At 38.0% G+C, this 15,639-nt stretch overlaps 1 protein-coding gene across 3 annotated transcripts in view; it reads left to right on the top strand.

Annotated features, from left to right (window-relative positions):
- DMXL2 (Dmx like 2) overlaps positions 1-15,639 on the top strand; it is a 169,943-nt gene that overhangs the window by 14,743 nt on the left and 139,561 nt on the right. The window lies entirely within an intron of this gene.

Here is a 15,639-nt window from a genome sequence, read left to right as displayed (position 1 = left end):
TGTTTATAGATTTTTTTTCTCTCTTTTTGATAATGGCCATTCTGACCGGGTGTGAGCTGATAGTTCATTGTAGTTTTGATTTGCATTTCTCTAATAATGAGCAAGGTTGAACATCTTTTCATGTGTTTATTAGCCATCTCTATGTCTTCTTTGGAGAAATGTCTGTTTAGGTCTTTTGCCCACTTTTGGATTTGCTTGTTTTTCTCGTATTGAGTTGTAAGAGCTGCCTGTATATTTTGGAAGTTAATCCTTTGTCAGTTGTTTCATTTGCTTTTATTTTCTTCTATTCTGAGGATTGTCTTTTCACTTTGTTTATAGTTTCCTTTGCTGTGCAAACACTTTTAAGTTTAATTAGGTTCCACTTGTTTATTTTTTATTTTATTTCATTACACTAGGAGGTGGGTCATAGAAGATCTTGCTGTGATTCATGTCATGGAGTGTTCTGCTTATGTTTTCCTCTAAGACTTTTATGTAGTTTTTGTCTTACATTTAGGTCTTTAATCCATTTTGAGTTTATCTTTGTGTATTGTGTTAGGAAGTGTTTTAATTTCATTCTTTTACACATAGCTATCCAGTTTTCCCAGCATTTCTTATTGAAGAGACTGTCTTCTTTCCATTGTATATTCTTGCCTCCTTTGTCAAACATAAGGTGCCCATAGGTGTGTGGGTTTATCTCTCCGCTTTCTATCTTGTATCATTGGCCTACATTTCTGTTTTTTTGAGAGTACCGTACTGTCTTGATGACTGTAGCTTTGTAGTATAATCTGAAGTCAGGAAAGTTGATTCCTCCAGCTCCATTCTTCTTTCTCAAGATTGTTTTGATTATATGGGGTCTTTTGTATTTTGTATTTCCATGAGTTGTGAAATTTTTGCTTCTAGTTATGTGAAAAGTGACACTGGTAATTTGATAGGGATTGCATTGAATCTGTAGATTGCATTTGGTAGTATAGCCATTTTCACAATATTGATTCTTCCAACCCAGAAACATGGAATGTCTCTCCATCTGTTTATGTTGTCTTTGATTTCTTCAATCAGTGTCTTACAGTTTTCTGTATGCAGCTCTTTTGTCTCCTTAGGTAGATTTATTCCTAGACATTTTATTCTTTTTGTTGCAGTTGTAAATGGGATTGAGTCCTTAATTTCTCTTTCTCATTTTCTGTTGTTAATGTGTAGGATGCAAGTGATTTCTGTGTACTGATTTTGAGTCCTGTGACTTTACTGTGTTCACTGATTAGCTCTAGTAGTATCTTTAGGGTTTTCTATGTATGATATCATGTCATCTGCAAGCAATGAGAGTTTTACTTCTTCTTTTCCAATCTGGATTCCTTTTATTTCTTTTTCTGCTCTGATTGCCACAGCTAGGACCTCAAAAACTGTGTTGAATAATAGGAGCAGGAATGGGTACCCTTGTCTTGTTCCTGATCTCAGAAGGAATGCTTTCAGTTTTTCACCATTCAGAATAATGTTTGCTGTGGGTTTATCATATATGGCCTTTATTATGTTTAGGTAGATTCCTTCTCTGTCCATTTTTTGAAGAGTTTTTATCATAATGGATGCTGAATTTTGTCAAAAGCTTTTTATGCATCTATTGATTATCATATGGTTTTTATCTTTCAGTTTGTTAATATGGTGTATCACATTGATTGATTTGCTTATATTGAAGAATCCCAGGGATTGCATCCCGGGGATAAGCCAAACTTGATCATAGTGTAGAAGAAAGTCACCCAGTCGTGTCTGACTTTGCAACCCCATGGACTATACAGTCCATGGAATTCTCTAGGCCAGAATACTGGAGTGGGTAGCCTTTCCCTTCTCCAGGGGATCTTCCCAACCCAGGGATCGAACCCAGGTCTCCCACACTGCAGGCAGATTCTTTACCAGCTACGCCACAAGGGAAGCCCAAGAATACTGGAGTGGGTAGCCTATCCCTTCTCCAGCAGATCTTCCTGACTCAGGAATTGAACTGGAGTCTCCTGCATTGCAGGTGGATTCTTTACCAACTGAGGTATGAGAGAAGCCTGATCATAGTGTATGGTCTTTTTAATGACTTGCTGAATTTTGTATGGTAGTATTTTGTTGAGGATTTTTACATGTATGTTCATCAGTGATATTGACTTGTAATTTTCTTTTTTGTGTGTGATGTCTTTGTCTGGTTTTGCCATCAGGGTGATGGTGGCCTTGTAGAATGAGTTTGAAAGTATTTCTTCTTCTACAAGTTTTGGAAAGAGTTTCAGAAGGATAGGCATTAGCTCTTTTCTCAATGTTTGATAGAATTCACCTGTGAGGCCATCTGGCCGTGAGCTTTTGTTTTTTGATCACTGTTTTGATTCAGTGCTTGTAATTGGCTCGTTCGTAATTTCTATTTCTTCATGGTTCAGTCTTGGAAGGTTGAACTCTTCTGAAAATGTCCATTTCTTCCAGGTTGTCCATTTGATTGGCATATAGTTGTTTGTAATAGTCTCTCATGATCCTTTCAAAGAACTAGATTTTTATTTTGTTCATATCATATATTGTTTTCCTTTTGTCACAGGACAACAATTTCCTGTTCATCGATTTTTCCTTTTATCTTTATTATTTCCTGACTACTGCATGCTTTGAATTTGTTTTGCTCTTTTTCAAATTGATTAAGATAGAAGCTTATATTATTGGTCTGAGGATATTCATATTTCTATGGCATTTTTATAGTAGTCACTTTAACATCTATGTGTGATAATTTAAAAATCTGTCTATCGATTGTCTTTTCCCATATGAGATTTTCATAGCTGTTTGTATGCTGAGTAATTTCACATTGAACCTGGGCTGTTTAAAATATTGTGTTATGAGACACAGTATTTAGGTTTTGTGTAAATTCTGTGGAGGATGTTAATTCAGCAGGCAGTCAGCTTATTTGGGTTCAGGCCAAAAGGTCTGACTGGCCTTCTGTAGGTTGTAGTTTCAGTGTGAATTCCATTTTCAAGGGCCTTGCAGTGCTATTTGAAGATAACCTGTGTATATGCAACAAGTGGTCAGTATACAGTAAGACCTGGGCAGTGGTCTTGCCAGTAGTTCAGATCCCCAGGGTGTTTATTCTGCTGTTCTAGGTATGATCTATGCATGTGCTGCCCAGGGATGAGCCCAGGAATTTATAAAAATGTTTATTGGATTGTTCTTCTGAGCTCTTCCCTTTTTGCGATTTCTGTGATGCTTTCTGGTTTGCTGGAGCTCCCCTTGGTGGTTCTCTGGCTGAAAAGCTGAGAGTTTAGTTATCCTGCCCTGTGCTTCCTGTAACTGTGTTCAGTGCCAAATAGCAATAGGACAGAGAAAGGAAAAAAGTACCAGGGATTTCCCCGAGTCTTGTGGGATTATAGCTCCTACTGTTGGAGCTCTGAGATTGCTTGGGGACTGATATATGAGAAAATGGAGAAAAGAACAGAATAAATGGGGAATTTTCTCTCCCTGTCTTGGAAAATTGAGAGTCTCTTTTCCTACTTCTTGAGCCAAAAGTAAATTAATGCTCCTGGAGCTCTTTTTTTTGTGTGTGTGTTCTGGTTTCATCTGAACTTTAAACTCTCTGCTAGTACGGTAAATTTCAAATTTTGTTCTTTCCCAGTTCACCTGCTGTCATTTACTTTTCAGTTTTAAAATATTTATTCCATGCCTTTTGTCCATGTTTTAATACCTGCATTCAGTGGGAGAGACATACTGTCGTCCTTACTTGGACCTGAAACTATGATACTCTTTTTCATATCGTCAGAAAATATCAAGGATCAGCAATAAATCTAATAATACATGTAGAAGATTTCTATGGGCAGAATTTAATAAGATTTTATTGAGAAACCTAAATAACAGGAGGTAGATACCATGTGTATGGACTGGAAGAATCAGTACTGTAAAGGTATCAATTATTTCCAAGCTGATTTATAACTTTGATGTGTTCCCAGCCAAAAATTTAAGAGGATTTGTGAAATTTGATGGAACAGTTCTAAATTTTATGAAAATAGATAGGGCCGAGAATAGAGCAGTCTTTCTTAAGATGAAAGGACTTCTGCCAGCCCAAGATTTATAAAGTTGTAGTCATTAAGGTAGTGTGGTGTTGGTGGCCTAAAAATATACCAGAGTAACAAAGCAGAGCACAAGAAACAGACTCACACACTCCTTGATGCTTTTTTTTTTTTTTTTTTGGCCATGCCGTGTGACATGTGGGATCTTAGTTCCCCTGTTGGGAATCAAACCTGTGCCCCCGTGCAGTGGAAGCTCAGAGTCTTCTTAACACACTGGACCACCAGGGAATTCCCAATTGATGCTTGATTTATGTCAAAGATGACATGGTACAATAGTATAGAATGGTTGATTGTCTTAGTCAGTAGTACTGGGACATTTTTTTATTTATATAGGGGAAAAAAAAGGAACTTGGCCTCTATCTCATGCCATACTCAAAAGTGAACTCCAGGTAGGTTACAGATCTAGTATGAAAGACAGAACAATAAAGCTCTTAGAAGGCTTTATTGTCTATAAATTTATTCATGACCTTCGGGCTTCAAAATATTTCTTAAAACACCAAATATACTACAATTGTATATAAATAAATTTATTTATGATATGAACCAGGTTTCATATGTATATGTGTGTATCCATATATTTATATGTTATGTGTTTATAATGTGTAAATTTGTGTATATATTTGTATATTTAGAGAGCAAGAGAGGGAGAGAGCAATGATGTATAGGTATGGAGACATATAGATATGGTGGGAATGTATGTATGTCCTGGATGTCATTGCTTCTAAACCTTTCAATGGAGAGTTGAAAATGTATGTGGGTGTCTGTATATATATACACATGCATTTATGAATGTATGCATGTGCACACACAGACATATCTGTTTCCTAGTCAGCTGAGAGGGGCCTGGATGAAGTTGGTACTCCAGTAGCAGAAACGACTGGCATCAAGACCTTGGTTTCTAAATGCCATTTTCCACTAAAAGGAAACAACATTGGAGAAACATCTGATTTTAGGTTGGATGATAAGCCTAGATGGAACCTGGAATCTCTTATGCCAGAAAGTAAGGAATTGTTCAAAGAATGGTGAGAATATGTCAGAAGAACGTAGGGCTAGCTTGAAGGATTCCTACCGACCAAGTCTGGGACAACTGGAATATGAAAATAGGTGATGGTAGTAGATTATCACCCTTTGAATGAGGTAAGAATCCGTGATCTTTAATACAAAAAATGCAAAAATCATTAAGAAAACTCAAGGGGAAGAAATAAGTTAGGAATTTGGAATTAACATATACACACTACTATATATGAAACAGGTAAATAGCAATGTCCTACTGTATAGCACAGGTAACTATAATCAATATCTTCTAATAAACTTTAGCAGAAAAGAATATGAAGAAGAATATATGTATGTGTAACTGAATCACTGCTGTACACCAGAAACTAACACAGTATTGTAAATCAGCTACACTTTAACTGTGCTTCAATTAAAAAAAATAAGAGGAATTCCCTGGCGATTCAGTAGTTAAGACTCCATGCTGTCACTGCCAAGTGCCTGGGTTCAATGCCTAGTCAGGGAACTAAAATCCCATAAGCTACCCAGCATGGACAAAAAAAGAAAACTCTTCCTTATACGAGAAAGTCAACTAATAATGAAATGATGGAATTAGAAAATTACCATTAGGCAGCCATCGTATTTAGTAGTAATAACTGACTAGGCAAGAATCATCCAAGGGATGCTTGCAGGAAGTATCTTGCAGGAAGATATTTTGAAATATCTTCCTGCAAGATACTTCTTAATTACAAGGGAAAAATAATACTTTTATAGAGGAGAAACTTTGCAGATACCACCTTTCTCAACTGATCGAAGTTAACATCACCAGAGATGAGACAGAGAGATGAATGTGCTTCTTAGTAAAATGCTGTGAGAAAGTGGCCACATTTCTATGCTCTTTCTGCCCAAAATGCATAACTGGAATCTAATTATGAGGATCTGAAAATGCAGCCCATGGATTTGGAAAAGATAATTGCATCACATATATTTAACAAAGGTTTAGTATCCAAAATATAAAAATACCTACAAATCAATAAGAAAAGAACCGAGAACTTTTAAGGAAGTAGATACAAGTCTTGACCGGGTATTTCACAAAAAAGAGAAAATCTAGATGAATTACAAGCATACGAAAAGGGAATTTTCCTCCATGGTAATCAGAAATGCAAGTTGAAATCATGAAATACCATTGCATACCTACCACATTTGCAAAAGATTAATTTGATGTGTCTGGTGATGGCAAGAATATCCAGAAATGGAAATTCTTATACTTTGATAGTGAGAACATTATTTCATACAGCTACTTTGGAAAATGTTTTATCATTATATACTAAAATCTAAGATACATATACTGAATGATCTATCAGTTCCTCTTCTGTATATATATTCTAGAGGAAAACATTTAATACACAGTATATTGCTACAAAAATGTTCAGAACAGCATTCTGGTTTCTTTGCTTTTTAGAGCAGCATGGTTTTTAATATACAAGCTGTTCAGGGACTTAGAATAGATAAGTTGTGGTACATAAAAGGTAATATTAATAAGTAATGAAAGTGAATGAATCACAGCAACATGTATCTGACCAAATATTCCTGAAGAGAGCAAGATAAAAGAATATATGCATTATGCTTTCATGTACACAAAGTTCAGAGAACCGGCAAGACTAAACCATATTATTTAGGCATGCATGCACAAGTGGAAAAACTACAGAGCAAAGCAAGGAAGTGGTTTCCCAAAAACGTCAGGGTAATGCTACTCTGCTTGCAGGAGAGAAGTGTACTTTTGAAGGGACATGTGGTCTTTTGGACTGCTGGAAATACTGTCTTTTTTAAGTGATGATTACACACATGTTCATTTTAAGTTTATTCTTTGTGATGTCTATTTGTTTTATGTACACCTGTACATTTTTTAAAAAATTGGCTTAGTGGAGTTTTCTGAGTAAGTGAATATAGACGTATTTTTTTTTGTCCATGATTTTTAATGAGAATCTGAAGCCTTCTCTGTAAATTAAGAAATATAGAAACAAAAACTTATCATCTACCTCTCCCTTTCCCTGGCAAAATGTAAACTTCATATGATAGAGAGACCCTGCCTGTTTTCCATCACGTTATGTATGCCCTGAGGGCCTGGTCCACTCTAACTGGTCAGTAGACATTTGTTGACTTGAATCCCCAAGTCATCTTGCTGTAAGTACTTGTTCAGAGTTAAATGGAACAAGTCAAGATACAAATTACCTAAGTAATGGGGAATTGTAATTAATATAGAAGAGTAGAAGACTGACTGAATGAATGAAAACTGTTGCCTGCCATATCAGTAAACAAAGGATGTTACTCCTTGGGAACACAAGGCAGAGATGACTGGGCTGCCTGCAGCCATTCCTCAGCCACTGCAGCCACCCCCAAAGATGAACTGCCGGGGACTCAGGATGGGAAAGAAAGGGATCCTGGTCCTAGGTAGCTAAGGTGCATATCAAGCTATACTTTCAGTGAGCCCACTCTTTCATTTTTCTGTACATAGAAAAGTGATCAGTTCATTAACTTGCGATGTCTGGTTTTCTTTAGTTAACAGTGATCTTTTAATGTTCTGACTACCTGGTCTTTGTTGGCAAAACTCCTGTATATCCTAATTTCTCCCTTACTACTTCAGAGCAGTTCCTCAGAGCTATCTGAGAGGCTGCCGCCCAGCCTTGAGGTCCTCAGAAAATCCATCAAGTAAAATATAATTCTGAACTTTTAGGTTGTGTATTTTATTTTTTTTCAGTTAACAAGATAACTCTTCCAAGAATCTTGTAACACAAGGCCTACATGGTACGGCTGGGCCTCGGATATCAGGAGGCTGGTCATCTCTGGGGCCTGGTTCCTCTGTCTCTGTTGGGCTCTGCGGCTCTCATAATATCTCCGGCTCTCTCTGTGTTGGATCCATTAAACCTGGCTTACATGAGGATCCCAGGGACTACCCTGGTGTTTGTGTACAAAGTCCTGTTGGCTTTACTGCCTATTACTACCTGCTACATTTCTTAGTATTTCCGTAAATATCTGGAAATTAGAATCTGACCCAGGTCACCTTTTTAAGCAAGGCCACATCATGGATTGCCTGCCAGAATGTAATTTTTAGTGTTAGATTCTTGGTCTTCAGAATCAGTGTCAAACCCTGGTTGGTCCAAGCAGTTGTATGCAGTGAGTGCTAGTCCTGTTGTCTGTCATGGCTGCCCTCTCAGAAGGACTGTGGGTGGGGCAATTTTGCTTTGAAAGGTCTGTGAGTATGGTAGACAATACACTTGACATGATAAAGCATAATTTTCCCATTATGGGATGTTTAGGTTTCCATTTAAAAACTTGTGTGTGTGAAATTCTTTATTGGAATATAATTGCTTTGCAGTGTTGTTAGTTTCTGATGCACAGCAACGTGAATCAGCTATATGGGTGCGTATGTCCCGTCCCTCCTGAGCCTCCTTCCTACCTCCCCACCCCACCTGACCCCTGTAGGTCATCACAGAGCCCATTCCTTTTTTTTTTGGACTTTAAATAATGCTGCAGTAAACATCTTGGTACTAGTTGTAATGTTTGTTTGCATGTCTGAATGTCTTTCAGGGTAGAGTTCTAGAAATAGAATCAAAGGACTTAAATGTCTTTAGAGTCTCTTAATTCATATTACCAATTTTTTCCAGAAAAGTCACATGTTTTTATACTGCAGTGGTGTATGAGAGTGAGAGGTGCACCATATTCTTGCTCATTGGTTTTTGCTGTTTATTCTTCAAAGGTGAAAAAAGTATGCTTGGCTATTTAGTGCTCGAAAGCCTTTCTCCAGATACATATTCTGGGTTCCAAGGGATCACAGATAACTACTTTAGTAACTGTATCTCTGTTACACATTTTTTTTTTTTTTTTGCTAGCTTTCTGTCCTAGCATATCCTCATTGCTACTGCTGCAATATCATGGACAATTCCACATTTTCCTTGAAGCCCTGCTCTGCATGGCCCCAGTCTTTGTACCAGTTGAGGTTCCAGTCAGGGCAAGGGACAGAAGAACTGAAGTAAAAGCAAGGTTTATTTCTGTATACACATTGAATCATCAAGGAAGGCAACTGAGCTTCAGAGTGATTTGAACTAAAAAACTGGTAAGATCAAACTGCCCCTTCTTAGAGAGTTTGGATACATGTTTTCTTATGAGTTCTTTCTTATTTCTTGATATCTCATCCATTTGCTTCTCAAACTGGTGATTCTAATTTCAAAGTGCACATGGGTCTTAATGGCTGCCTTATCCGTGAATATGTATGACTTTTCAGATCAATTCTTGCTGATTCTGGTTTCTTTGGCTTAAATTCCTCAGACTAGACTTTGGCATAGCTCATCCTTTCCACCTGGTAGCCACTGGTCATTATTCTGGACCCATCTTGTCTCCTGTCAGCTTTGAGTAGGGGAAGGAGTCATAAGGTATAAAACATTTAGCTAGGGTTCTGTGTAAAATAGTGTACACTGGATTACCGGGAAGCACATTTGTGTACACTTAAGAGAATCACAATTTAAAGGTGAAAGGAGTCTCAGAAGTGATCTAGTCACAGTCTTTCATTTGGCTGATTGAGGAACCATGTACAGAGAGACTATGATTTTTCCATTGTTATAGTCAGTATTAGCACCCCTAGATTCTTGGGAATGTACTCTTTCCATCATATTGTAGGGTTGGAAGTTTAATTACAATTTAATAATTTAATCATATTAGCTGGGAAATATTTTTATGAATACTATCAGGACTGTTTCCCTCAGAATGTCACCATTTAGGTTAAATGATTTTCTGGAAATCTCCAATAGTTACAAAATAACTGAAAGTTGTCATAAACATTACATATTAATATTGCTGTGTAATATACTTAACTTTAAAATTCTTTTGCATGGAAAGCATATTAAGAACAAATTAATAAGCAAAATATTGGGTACTTAGTTTCTCTATTTCTAATAATTTAATGTCCAAAAAATTCATTCTATTTCTTTAGATGTAGAAGTTTTTAAAAAGTAGTATTTTACTTCAATATTCTCTGTGAGGCAAATAGATGGAGAAACAGTGGAAACAGTGTCAGACTTTATTTTTTGGGGGGCTCCAAAATCACTGCAGATGGTGACTGCAGCCATGAAATTTAAAAGACGCTTACTCCTTGGAAGAAAAGTTATGACCAACCTAGACAGCATATTAAAAAGTAGAGACATTACTTTGCCAAGAAAGGTCCATCTAGTCAAAGCTATGGTTTTTCCAGTAGTCATGTATGGATGTGAGAGATGGACTATAAAGAAAGCTGAGCGCCTAAGAATTGATGCTTTTGAACTGTAGTGTTGGAGACGACTCTTGAGAGTCCCTTGGACTGCAAGGAGATCCAACCAGTCCATCCTAAAGGAGATCATTCCTGGGTGTTCATTGGAAGGACTGATACTAAAGCTGAAACTTCAGTACTTTGGCCACCTCATGTGAAGAGTTGACTCATTGGAAAAGACCCTGATGCTGGGAGGGATTGGTGGCAGGAGGAGAAGGGGACGACAGAGGATGAGATGGCTGGATGGTATCACCGACTTGATGGAGATGAGTTTGAGTAAACTCTGGGAGTTTGTGATGGACAGGGAGACCTGTGTGCTGTGATTCATGGGATCGCAAAGAGTCGGACACGACTGAGCGACTGAACTGAACTGAACTGAAGTACATACAGTACTTGTTACCCAGCAGGCTTTCAATAAATGGCAGCTTTTTCTTGTATTTATTTTTCTAGCTTTTAACTATGGGTGCCCTATATTTATGTGAATCAGAACTCTCAGGGCGATGTGGTAGTTTAACAGTAACACTTTGTGGAGTTTTCTTGTTAATTAGACGGTAACACTTTACCAGTGAAACCTTTCAACTTGCTTAGTGCCTCTTGGTTGATTAGTAGCTGTTCTTTTTAAAGTATAGACCCATCTGTCAGCAGTTGTCAGTGACCTTAAACTTTGACCCTGTAACTACCAGGATGTTAAAGCATTCACCTGCTCCATAGAAAATGCCAGTTTAATATACTTGTACTCTGTTTTCTTTTAGTAAAGGTCATGTTTGTGTAAGATTTTAGAGAAAATTGGGAATCCCCTTGCTGGTCCAGTGGTTAGTACCAAGCCCTTTCACTGCTGAGGGCCTGGGTTCATTCAGTTCCTAGTCAAGCAGCTAAGAGCCCATTCCTTTACAGTTTAATTTATCTAAGACTGAAGGGAAATCTGAGAAATTAGAACTGTGTTTGAGATATGAATATTAGTTATTTGCATTTTTAAAAATAATATAGTCGTAGCGATTAGTGTCTGTAAAACTGAAGTTAGAGAAGACTCTGTTATGCCTTTTCAGATACACTTAATCATTGTTGAGGACACTGAACCCTCCAGAGGAAGCAGCAGTATGTTATGATCATGACAGTGTGTTAATTCAGAGAATTTTATGGCATTAGAAAATGAGACTTACATTTTTCTCATGTGTAACATTTTAATAAAGTAGAAGAGAGTTGCTTTTTTCAGCCTCAGCTAATTGACAGGACTCTCCTAATGAAATTTTGGGCATCACAACTAAAAACATAGAATCTTGGTAATAACAAATACACAAGTTTTTAGCTTCCATGTAATAATTTTGGGGTAGTATAATACTTTGTCTAAGGAAGAGATTCTTTCAGACAAAGGAGATTTATGGACCCCGGGAAAACCAGCACATTCACTTGACTTTAAATATTATTTGCAGGATTTCAGAGACCTCTCCAGATAAACTGTGACTCACACACGTTAGACTCAGGCTGAAAACTTCAGCCAGGTTGGAAAGTTAGTTTCAGTGCTCCAAGAGGAGACTACTTTTCTCTTTCCTCATAGGATGGATTTGGTCTCCAAAAGTAAGGTTAAAAGAGGTAAGGGTTGATATTTTAGAGCACGTCGTTGCCTTAAGAGCTTGTGTTACAGAATTATCTCTTAGCTATAGTAGTTATTCTTTATCATCATAAGGATGGGTCAGTCCTTCCATAAAAGAAACTCCCACATGAATAGAAGGAAAAGATGCTTTTTAAGGCTCTTCCTCTTTTCTTGGACATCATCTGTGTGTTTGGACAAATCATATCCTTGACTTAGGGATAAAATAATTTATAGGTGATACTGTTATGCATACTGGTATATGGTGCTACGGCATAGGGATGGTTCTCCCAGGAACCCAAGGGAAGATGAACTTAGTTCAGGGATATCTATTTGTTCCAGAAAGGGCTTAGTGTCCATTTTCCTGCTTCACCTCTCTCCCACATGTGGAGTAGCTAGTTTATATCTGGCCAAGTCAGAGAGAGTTATTTACCTAGTACAAAGGAGCCCACATCCTGTACTCTCCGGAGTTGGGTTAGTATTTGCTTGTAGTCCCAGTGAGTACTTGGTTTTCTTCCTGCACTATAAATTCTTCCTCTGGTAAAACTGAATTCTGATAAAGAAGAATGGAAAAAGTTGCATTTGACCTAAAATTGAAAGAATGGAAATCTCTTGAGTAATTATAGATTTTGTATAAACCGTCTCAGTTGGTGGTCTGAGCTAGGTGCTGTGGGAAATTATACTTGGGATTGCAATCCCTTGTGACTCAGCTGGTAAAGAATCTGCCTGCAATGCGGGAGACCTGGGTTCAATCCCTGGATTGGGAAGATCCCCTGGAGAAGGGAAAGGCTACCTACTCCAGTATTCTGGACTGGAGAATTCTATACAGTCCATGGGGTTGCAAAGAGTTGGACACGACTAAGCAATTTTCACTTTTTACAAAGATGTACATAGGCCTTTAAGACATCTTAATGGGAGAGAGTTGGGGTGATGCAGTGGAAAGAGAAGGAGCTTTATTATGATGCAAGTGAATCCTCACTCTGTGAACTTGGGAGAGTCACTTATCCTTTCGGGTCCTTGGTTTCTCCATCTTTGAAAGGGGGCCTGTGACGATATAATGTTCATAAAGCCCCTAGCAGACTGCCAGGTCATAGAGGGTATTCAATAAATGGTAAATAACTAAGGAAGGCTTTGATAGATTCCCTTCTGGTGGGTCTTCTAAATCCATGATGCTATTAGATTGGAAGTTGAGCCAAAATATCTCTTTCTTTGTATAGCTACCATCATAAACTTGGCCAAATTATTAGTTTATATCAACTGTCTGAACTCCATATTCTTTAACCAACTTTCCAGGTACATAGACATCTGGAGCCAGAAATTAGGACGATTTTGAATCATTCATTTGTTACACAGGTATCTGTATCTGTTGAGGGCTGCTTATGTGCTGGGTGCTGGGACTACAGTGGTAAGCAAGAACCTGATCCTTGCTCTGATGAACCTTTCAGTATAGTAGCAACCAGATAAACACACATGTATATAAAATCTTGTGAGCCTTCATGTAATTAGAATGCATGTAATTCAGTACTGACTGATATGAGTCCTCTGTCCTTGCATACTTGGGGGTTTTGTGTACTTTAGACTCTGGAGAAAGGTAAAGAATTATAATAGCCAACTTCTGTACTTTTCTCCCTCTTTGTGTGCAGTAGTTCATGGGTTCCATTCTAGCCATGACCATGGATATTATATAAAATAGTAGGCATTACCTAGGTGTGTTTCCACAGGAGCCTAGTGCCACACATTATTGTTCTGTTATGGTGGTTAATTACCAGTTTGATAAAGGATTTGATGCTGTTTTAAACCAGTGGTCCCTAAACTTTAGTGATGGTGTAGTATTCTACTCTATGGATATTCATTAATTTATTTAACCACTTCTCTACTGATGATGTTGTTGTTCACTCGCCCAGTCATGTCCGACTCTTTGCAGCCCCATGGATTGCAGCACGCTAGGCTTCCCTGTCCTTCACCGTCTCCCGGAGTTTGCTCAAACTCAGCTCATGTCCATTGCTTCAGTGAAGTTGTCCAACTGTCTCATCCTCTGTTGCCCTCTTCACCGTCTGCCCTCAGTCTTTCCCAGAATTCGGAACTTTTCCAATGAGTCAGCTGTTCACATCAGATGACCAAAATACTGGTCCCTACTGATAGAGGGTATGGTTATTCTCAGTTTTTGCTGCTTTAAATAATGAAGTAGTGAATATCCTTCTCTATATATTTTGGCAAACTTTTTAAGTATGCTTATAAGTAAAATAGGGACTTGTCTAATCAAAGAGTATGTTGTATTTAACTTTGATAGATATTGCCAAATTCTTTTACCCATGAAGATTCTCATTTAGTAAGTCTTAGGTGGGACCAAGCAATTTGTATGTTTAATAAGTTCCCTAGGTGGTTTTGATGCAGCCAGGTTTGGGAACTTGCAGTTCAGAAAGATGGCAAGATTCTCCACTGCTCAGGAGCATGGTACATGTCCTGTAGTAAAGGTCAGGCAGTTACGGCCATCTAGGGAGAAGTAAAAATCCTCTTCAGTGACTGAGCAGCAGGAGCCCAGGTCCGGAGCAGCAGTTGCTGGGGATGGCCCATCTTCCAGAGAAGCAGGTGTACTAAGACTTAGCTGAACTATTTCATGTCTCTTTGACATGTCATGTAAGGAAAAAGAACATAAGAATTATAAGGACCTGAATTTGAAAATCTTCCACTTAATAACTGTATAATTTTGGGCAAATAAATGAACTTGAATCTTTATTTATATAATGATAATCTCTTCCTTTCAGGTTTGTTGCAAAGGTGAAAGAGGGAGTGACCTAATGTTTATTGAATGCCTTTTGTCTTCTGTGAGTGACTTAACACATCTCTCTCTGTTGTGGCAGTTCATCCTTTAATTGTGATTGGTGATTCACTAGGTGATCTCCCCGTGAGACCCACTGGGACCACATCTTGGGTTTTTGTATTCCCAGTTGTTAGCCCAAACTTGGGACATCATGTACGGTTTTGTTTCTGTAATGAGTGATGTGTGCTAAGCACTGTAAATAGATTTTCTACTTTAATTCTGTTATCCTATGAGGTAAGTACTGTTTCTTCCATTTTACCACAAGGAAAGGCTCAGAGAACTTTGGTAGCTTGCTTAAGGTCACGTAGTACTGCAGAACACACCCTGGAAACCTTGCCTGTGGTGATTCCATCTCCGTCAAGTTTTGCTCTTACCATCAGTCTGCTTTGCTAAGGTAATGCTATAGAGCACTTTGGAAATTGTGAAATGTTTAAGGGTAAGATTATTTTTGTTATTTTAATAATGGAAGTGTAAAGACTTTTCTGCCTGGACTATTACCAATCAGTTTAGCTTTCTCGAATGTATAGTGTAGCAAATCTGCCTTGTCTGGGAGAGTATAAGTAGTTATTTCCTCCTGTGAGTGATTTTTTTCCCCCATATTTCCTATGCTTAAAATTCTGTTTGTTTTTCCATTTGGGAAACTTTTTGGTACAAGTAAACACAGGAGTTGAAGATAGTTTATAGTAGTTAGAGAAGGATTTTGGTACCATTGGAAGTTTTGGTAACAGGTAGAAATAGTGTCTGTCTTTCTCTCTGCTCTTTACCTTCAGTTCCCTCTTTGATTAACAGCCATGTGTGGACCTCACTGGCTTAGATGTTAACAGATGCCAGCCCTGGCTACTGGATATCTGTATTTTGCAGGATGTGACCATATTGCTTAAGGCTGTAGAAATAGTGGGGC

The sequence above is a fragment of the Cervus elaphus genome, chromosome 12, assembly GCF_910594005.1.
Source record: "Cervus elaphus chromosome 12, mCerEla1.1, whole genome shotgun sequence".
Taxonomy (NCBI): domain Eukaryota; kingdom Metazoa; phylum Chordata; class Mammalia; order Artiodactyla; family Cervidae; genus Cervus; species Cervus elaphus.
The sequence above is the reverse complement of the archived record's forward strand: the minus strand, read 5'-3'. Positions and strand labels throughout refer to the sequence as shown.